The sequence below is a fragment of the Miscanthus floridulus genome, chromosome 13 (genome assembly GCF_019320115.1).
Source record: "Miscanthus floridulus cultivar M001 chromosome 13, ASM1932011v1, whole genome shotgun sequence".
Lineage (NCBI taxonomy): Eukaryota > Viridiplantae > Streptophyta > Magnoliopsida > Poales > Poaceae > Miscanthus > Miscanthus floridulus.
Genome location: NC_089592.1, coordinates 47,210,384 through 47,217,132, shown reverse-complemented (window position 1 = coordinate 47,217,132; position 6,749 = coordinate 47,210,384).

Below are 6,749 nucleotides of genomic sequence, written 5' to 3'. Positions count from 1 at the left end.
ACAAAGACGAACCATTCGTCCTTGCCAAGGATGTGAATCAGGTGTTTTATGTCAAGGACATGTCTACAAAACCGAAGAGAGAGAAAAACAACAACGACCCAATCTATGAGCTAAAGAGCCACATAGTTCTTTCAGGGAAAAGAAACATCGTCGGAATTGAAGACAAGTCAGACATATCAGAAGATTATGAAAAGGATGACCGAATTCCACCCTTCACAGCGAACAAAGACCCAAGCATCCAGCTAAATGATGAGGACACTCCATGGTTACGACGCGATCATAACCAAGGGATATACGTTAAGAAAAAGTTCACTACTGTGCTCGCTTGATATATTTAGTGATGTATTAGACCCATTATGTAATAATTGTGACTTTAGATTTTTTTGCCATGTTTTCCTATTTTCTACGGTTTAAATGAATTTTCTGCTAGACGGTGGATTTCCCATGGAGAATGTGTGATGAAAAACCAAATGATCAACGTTAATAAGATGTGAAAACTAATTTCCTATCGAAAAGCAATAGTTTTAATGATTTTAATTAATTAGTATATTTTTGCATGGTGCAAATTGTAATTATTATTTACACTATGTCAAATATTCATACAGTAAAACAAAAGAGTTTAGGTTACAATTTTTTGTTGTGTATAATAATGCAAAACCAAGTCTAGGATTTTTTTATAATTTTTTGGTAATATTTTATTTATTAGGCAATTAATAACTCTATGCATTTTTATATAAAATAAATATATAAAAAAGAAAAAAACTTATGGAAACCGGAGAAAGCCAACTGCAGACCACCTTTACTCCCAGGCCTAAAATGCCCTTTACTCCCGGCCCGTGGCTACACCCGGGACTAAAGGTGGGCTGCGTATTCGCAGCCTGCCAAAATGACCTTTACTCTTGGGCCGTGGCTACACCTAGGACTAAAGATCAGACCTTTAGTCCTGGTTCTAATCATCACCCGGTACTAAAGGTGGGCTGCGTTTTTGCAGCCCGCCAAAATGACCTTTACTCCCGGGCCGTGGCTACACCCGGGACTAAAGATCAGACCTTTAATCCCGGTTCTAATCATCACCCGGGACTAAAGGGTCTCTAGTCTCGGTTTGTAGAGGCAACCAGGACTAAAGGTCTCCCTTTATAAACCCTCTCTGCCTCCGCCAAGCCTCATCTTCTCCACCAGATCGATCCAGCAGCGCCGCCGCCCCCAGGCCACCCTAGCCTCCCCTCACGTGCGCACGCTGTCACTGGCCAGCCAGCGCACGCCTCACATCGTCCTCGTCCCTGGCCCACCTCGCCCCCAAGCAGTCTTCTCCAAGATTCGCAGTAGGCCATGGCTACGGCACGTCTCCAGGTTTGGCCCCGGTCTCCCTCTTCCTCTGCACTTCCCTTGATGATGCCGTAGTTGGTGTTCCGACGACGATGAAGATCGCCGGGCTAGGTTGGGAAGATGCATATCGGTATTAGTGATCAGTGGCGAGATGATTAGTGCTGTGCATGATAGTTGTGTGTGTTACTATTGCTAGGAGGTAGCATGCTCAAGTGTAGAAGGGGCAAGGGCCAAGGGGCTTGTTCTGTCATCACAAGAGGGAGGATGACGGTTAGCAGTGTGTTTGTGAACCTGCTTTGCTGGCTTGAAGTCTTTCTCGCGATATATGTGTTATTATAGATGCTCAAGATATTGTTAATTAGTTCTTATAGATGCTCTACTAGATGATCATGTTTATTAGAATTATGATTTTATACATTTGTACATACTTGTTGCAAATGAGCTTTTGTATGAATCTAGAATCTAGGCAGGAGCTAACTTTGATCTAGTAGGAGTTATGGCTGATATCATGAGCTTTTGCAATTTCTACAAGTCATAAAAAAAGATGCTTCTTTATGAATCTAGAATCTATGCATGATCTTTGAAGTTTGGATTGGAACCTGAGTGGTAGAAACTTTTTGCGACAAAATCTCTATGCTGATGAGAGAAGCATTGACAATGGAAGCATTTTTGAAGATATAGTGAGATGTTTGCTTTTGCATTTGTTTTGTACATTTTGCTGTTATAAACAATAGTCTGCTGATTTCCATTTGTATCAATTTGGCTCATCAATTTGGTGCATACTTCTATAACATGTTTTTTTAGTAAAGTATAAGTCTCTAACATGTTTTTTTGGCTGTAGGAGCTGGACCTCGCGTTTGACACCTTGGATGTGAGCCACCACCGCCACCATATATAATCCGTTTATGATGGATTAATTGCTCCAACCTTTTGTAATCGGATGGATGCGTGTGCCGAGCCCTCGTGCCGGCAATCTTGTAATGCGATTTTGTGCTGAGCCATCGAGCTCAGTGGAGCACGGGCATGCCCGGTGTCTCGTCGTTTCCTCCTTTTTGTGCGGTAACTTATGACGAATAGTTAGAAAATTGTAGAAAATCCGTACTAGTTGAACTTGCGGACCGTGTTCATTTCGGTGAGCATGTTCTCTGCCGAGCAGTAACGAACGTCAAGGAGGAGCTTTGATTCTATGAGGGAGAGCGGCAACAGTCGTGGAAGACCGTGTTCCCTTCCTCGTAGAATCGGAGCTCTTCCGTGGCCAAGTACGGTGCCGTCCGGTGGAGAAATGCTCGCCGAGATGATCACGTAAGCAAGGTCAACTAGTACGGATGGTTATTTATTCACATGTCCCGATATCATTGCAGTAGTCTGTCAATCATCGTACCCAAACATAGTATATATATAAATATAAACGATAATCGATTATTATGTGTGTACACTCCTATTCTTCTGTTAATTTGTGGAAATATCATGTGAATTACTTACCTGCCGCAGTAAAAGATGAGAACACAATGACCATGGCCACGGCCATGAAAAATGCCAACGACACAACACTAGCAACTTTCTCGGCAAGCAGAGTAGTGTTAAACGCTCTGGAAACCTTTAAACTTTGTCAGTTAAGATTTCCCCTTCAAACAAGCTAGGCACTTAAATAAGACTTATGCTAGATTCTATCACTAGTACAGATACAGAAATGATTTTTACAAATGTTACTATCCTTGAGGTGGCATGTCTTGCAGGAGTTCATTTTATGGATATAGTTTTTATTTTTTTTATAGATATATCTGGTGGTGTAAAAGCTAGATGGCTGCCCCGAGAGACAACATGAATGAAGAAATGATGAATATTATCAACACCGGCACTCAATTTGTCGATGGTGACCAGCAGGATGTAGTTGACGGGAGTCAATACCTGGCTCTTGAAGATAACCAAGAAAATATTGTGCAAGAAAATACAGGCGAGGTATATATATTTATATATATATTTGAATATTATATATATATATATATTTGAATATCTATCATCTATTATACGTAGCCCTCTGGATCGACGACAACAACGGCGAAAAGCAAAAAAATTCGAGGCCCGAAAAAACCATTGGAGGGGCGCTACATAATATCGGAATTCAATATCGAGACAGGCGAACCACTTGGTCCACACGCAAGGAAATTTGTGCAACACTATGGGTGCCTTGTAAGGGACAAACTTCCGATCAGTGCCCGTGAATGGAAGCAAAAGATCAACGAGCCTCATGTTAGTTTTGTCTCTGATCTTGATAAGAATTTAATTTGGGATGATATTCTTCAACATTTCACGTTGCAAGCGGATGATTATGATGCTATCAACGATGATGAATTGAAGGAACTAGTTTGAAATTGGGATACGAAGAAGATGGCCACACAATTTTAGACTTGGAAGAAATCCCTATACATGAAATACGTCAAGAAGAACATAACGCCCAATTTCAATACTAGTGGCCCGCTCACGAAGTTGAGGCCCTACTGGAATGATTTTGTACAATACAAGACATCGGAAGAGGGTGAGACGGTGAGAAGGAACCAAGAGAATGCACAACAAAAGGTATACCACCATGGCATGGGATCTGGTGGCTACGCGACTGCCATTCCCAAGTGGGAAAAAATGGAAGTGGACATTCTTGCCAAGGGTATCACACCAGAATCACTCAATTGGCCCAAACACGCGAAGAATTGGTTTTTCGCTCATGGGGGAAGACTGAACCTAGAGACCGGGAAGCTGGTTCATGGCTTAAAACTCGAAAGAGCAACACAAAGATTATCTTATGCTCTACAAGCTAAAACTATTGGTGCGTTCAGGCCCAATAGCGAGAAGGATGAACTGACATATGCCCTCGAGACCGCTGAACATAGTGGCCGAACGAGAGGTTTAGGACAGAATATTTCTTGGGAGCATGGTTTCCCTGACGACAGAGATACCAACAGAAGCCGGCAGAGAAGGAAGGATGAGGATGCAGCGTGGATCAGCAGGTTGCACAGGAGCGCGAAAAAGACATGCAAGCTAGAATGCAGGACGAAATCATAAAGCAAGTACAAATAGCAATGAGTGCCCAGAGGCAGGCATCAGATCCAGGAATGAACATTAATATTAGCCCCCTAATCAGTTGAAAAGTAGCTGTGCTTCCACAGAGTTGCCAAATCAAGATGACGCAATGCTATGTTTCCCCGTGGATGACATCACTGCACCGTTTACATCATGTGAGCTACATATTCCAAAAGAGAATGCCACAATCATGGTGGCTCTCGATGTTTTTTCTCCTCCAGATCCTACCAAGACACCAAGAATCCATGGGGCAATAATACCACCTGGATATGTTAGCGTCTCAGTTGATAGAGTTAACAAAGGTTTTAGTGACCTGCCTCTTGACATTCTAGGAGGTGATGGGGAGAAGACTCTAGGAGAAGCAGAGAAAACATTCATACTATGGCGCGAGCGCTACATCATTATTTCCAGGGTCTCTAGTCCACCACCGCCTCCTCAACTGCCAGACAATAGGTGCGGACAAAAGTGAACGAAACAATTTTTCACAAACTTTCTATTGACATGCATGATTAATAATAACAATTTCTTATACCTAATTATTCTTTTTTGTAATCACACAGTAGGGCCTCCGCCAACCTAAGTCCAATTATTTAATCTCCAGATCATCATAGTGCTCCGGGCAATCAGGTGGCAACGCCGCCACCGCCGCCACCTCCAAGGAGGTCTCCAACGCCTCCAACGGCTGCCCCGCCTCCCTTGATGACTAAGAGGAAGCCAGCTCCTAAGAGGTCCGCCCTGCAAACAAAGTCGTTGTCCCACCAGCCGACAAAGAAGAAAGCCTCATCTAATCCAGTTATTCCCCAAAAACTATCTTTCGAGAAAAGTGAAAGGAATTAAAATCTATAGTAAAAAAAGATGTGTTTAGTTTCTTCAAAAAAGTAAAAAAACAACGAGAAGAGAGGGAGAACCCAGAGAAATCATACTTCTACCTACCTCCAGATCTTCTAAGAAAGAAGGTGGACCAAAAAAAGCGGGAATCTCAAAAGACCCGGCCAAAATCGGACTATGACTGCTCTCTCACCAAGTCATTTGAGGCGCCTCAGAAAAGGACTAGACCAGGGAAAGGTGTTGCACAACTCGGACAACAATCGCAACAATCAGTCCCCCCTCTTGTCGTTCGTAATCAATATGGTTCGAACTTAGACTTCGACGTCGATTTTGAGGAGCTAGCTCGGTTTTATGAGGAAACTGGTTTGGACCTTGCCCAAGTGCTCGCTGAAGGACCATCTGCTCCGAAAGTGGATCCTTGGAAGAAATTTGAATGTGGAAAGAGTCTATACAACCCTGAGGCCTTAGGTGAACTGGGTACGCAAATGTACCTGCTAAACAAGTGGTACATGGCGGCGTGTGAACGGGAAGAGGCTTTTGTTACTATTAGAGTTAGAAACCAACATTACTTCTATGGCGATGATGTTATATATGTCGAGTTTGAAGAATTACACCAACTATGCCACCTGGACTCTCTCGACAAAAGTCTCATTAGCTGCTATTGTCTGTAAGTGTGATTATTTTCTACTATTAAAGTGTGTATATATAAAGCTACATGTATATATACATTATATATCCACACACTATATTTTTATATATGCAGATATGAGATGACAGAACTTAGAAAGAGAAAGGATAATGATGTTGGTTTCGTTGATCCAAATGTCATATTCAAACACCCTAATCCCCCGCCTCAATGGAAAGCTGAACTCGAGAAAAATCCCATGAGGTTCTTAGTGAACCAACAAAACAAGGACATACTCTTCCCCTACAACTTCAAGTGAGTGTTAAATAATTAATGCCGATCATATAGACATTTGTTCAATTATTTGCTTACTAACTAAGCTATCTCCCATATATATACATATATGTTGACTCTAGTTAATGTCGATCATATTTCTGTATAAAACATATGCAGCAATCACTGGATATTGATGGTCATCGATATGGCCAATAGTCGGTTGAGAATCTTAGACTCGTTAAGAAAAGAGCAAACAGAGTACCAAGACATGATAGATATTATCCAAGGGTAATATGGTCTCTCTAGCAACTATATATACCCTGATATCTTAACTGCAACAATTATTAAAGACCAAATTAATGTTTTATTTTATTAGGCGCAGTGTTTGGAAAAGTTTCATTGAGAATCACCACATGAAACATTGCAAAGCGCCACTGGATGTAATCGCACACAAAGTAAGTACTATCTACATTTATATATATATATATATATATAATTCAATTAACACCATGCATGCTTTCAATTCACCGGATCTTTTTTCTCGTAAAAGTGGATTCTGAGGCAAGAACAGGGGAACAACTACTGCGGATATTATGTTTGCGAGTTTATTGGGGCGTAC